General features: G+C 40.4%; 1 non-coding gene across 1 annotated transcript; it reads left to right on the top strand.

The window, feature by feature from the left end:
* The first annotated feature begins 1,168 nt into the window (after positions 1-1,168).
* Positions 1,169-1,276, top strand: LOC112799314 (small nucleolar RNA R71). Its single transcript, XR_003200888.1, has one exon. It is a non-coding gene; the product is annotated as a small nucleolar RNA R71 (small nucleolar RNA).
* Positions 1,277-2,176: the final 900 nt, after the last annotated feature.

The following is a 2,176-nucleotide window of genomic DNA, read 5'->3' on the forward strand; positions in this document are numbered from 1 at the left end:
AGGCCTTCTTGAAGGTCATGGTGCCTATGGTACAAGGTATTGAAAACTTCCCAGGATCCTGTCTCTTTTGAGGCAGTTTCTGCCTAGACAAGTTATCCAGTTCCTTGGTGAGCAACGGAGGTTCATCCTCCCAAGTCTCATTTCCAAACAACTTGTCATTCAGCTTCATGATTGCTCCAAGGTATTTAGCAACTTGCTCCTCAGTGACATACTCATCCTCTTCAGAGGAAGAATACTCATCAGAGCTCATGAATGGCAGAAGTAAGTCCAATGGAATCTCTATGGTCTCAGTTTGAGCCTCAGATTCCCATGGTTCCTCATTGGGGAACTCATTGGAGGCCAGTGGACGCCCAGTGAGGCCTTCCTCAGTGGTGTTCACTGCCTCTTCTTCCTCCCAAAATTCGGCCATGTTGATGGCCTTGCACTCTCCTTTTGGATTTTCTTCTGTATTGCTTGGAAGAGTACTAGGAGGGAGTTCAGTAATTTTCTTGCTCAGCTGACCCACTTGTCCTTCCAAATTTCTAATGGAGGACCTTGTTTCAGTCATGAAACTTTGAGTGGTTTTGATTAGATCAGAGACCATGGTTGCTAAGTCAGAGGTATTCTGCTTAGAACTCTCTGTCTGTTGCTGAGAAGATGATGGAAAAGGCTTGCTATTGCTGAACCTGTTTCTTCCACCATTATTGTTATTGAAACCTTGTTGAGGTCTCTATTGATCTTTCCATGAAAAATTTGGATGATTTCTCCATGAAGGATTATAGGTGTTTCCATAGGATTCTCCCATGTAATTCACCTCTTCCATTGAAGGGTTCTCAGGATCATAAGCTTCTTCCTCAGATGAAGCTTCCTTAGTACTGCTTGGTGCATTTTGCATTCCAGACAGACTTTGAGAAATCATATTGACTTGTTGGGTCAATATTTTATTCTGAGCCAAAATGGCATTCAGAGTGTCAATCTCAAGAACTCCTTTCTTCTGACTAGTCCCATTGTTCACAGGATTTCTTTCAGAAGTGTACATGAATTGGTTATTTGCAACCATTTCAATCAGTTCTTGAGCTTCAGTAGGCGTCTTCTTCAGATGAAGAGATCCTCCAGAAGAGCTATCCAAAGACATCTTGGACAGTTCAGAGAGACCATCATAGAAAATACCTATGATGCTCCATTCAGAAAGCATATCAGAAGGACACTTTCTGATTAATTGTTTGTATCTTTCCCAAGCTTCATAGAGGGATTCTCCTTCCTTCTGTCTGAAGGTTTGGACTTCCACTCTAAGCTTACTCAGTTTTTGAGGTGGAAAGAACTTTGCCAAGAAGGCATTGACTAGCTTTTCCCAAGAGTCCAGGCTTTCTTTAGGTTGAGAGTCCAACCATGTCCTAGCTCTGTCTCTTACAGCAAAAGGGAATAGCATAAGTCTGTAGACCTCAGGGTCAACCCCATTAGTCTTGACTGTGTCACAGATTTGCAAGAACTCAGCTAAAAACTGATGAGGATCTTCCAATGGAAGTCCATGGAACTTGCAATTCTGTTGCATTAGAGAAACTAGTTGAGGCTTAAGCTCAAAGTTGTTTACTCTAATGGCAGGGATAGAGATGCTTCTCCCATAGAAATCGGGAGTAGGTGCAGTGAAGTCACCCAGCACCTTCCTTGCATTGTTGGCATTGTTGTTTTCGGCTGCCATGTGTTCTTTTTCTTTGAAGAATTCGGTCAGGTCCTCTAAAGAGAGTTGTGCTTTGGCTTCTCTTAGCTTTCTCTTCAAGGTCCTTTCAGGTTCAGGATCAGCTTCAACAAGAATGCCTTTGTCTTTGCTCCTGCTCATATGAAAGAGAAGAGAACAAGAAAATGTGGAATCCTCTATGTCACAGTATAGAGATTCCTTTAAGTGTCAGAGGAAAAGAAGAGTAGAAGACAGAAGTAGAAAATTCGAACTTATCAAAGGAGATGGAGTTCGAATTTTGCATCAAGGGATAATGTTAGTCCATAAACAGAAGGATGTGAGAAGAATGGAAGTGATTTTCGAAAATTAAGTAAAAAATTTGAAAACATTTTGAAAAACATTACTTAATTTTCGAAAATGAAAGTGGGAAAGAAATAAAATGATTTTTTGAAAAAGATTTGAAATTAGAAATCAAGAAGATTTGATTGAAAATTATTTTGAAAAAGATGTGGTTAAGAGAAT

Source organism: Arachis hypogaea, chromosome 4 (genome assembly GCF_003086295.3).
Source record: "Arachis hypogaea cultivar Tifrunner chromosome 4, arahy.Tifrunner.gnm2.J5K5, whole genome shotgun sequence".
NCBI lineage: Eukaryota > Viridiplantae > Streptophyta > Magnoliopsida > Fabales > Fabaceae > Arachis > Arachis hypogaea.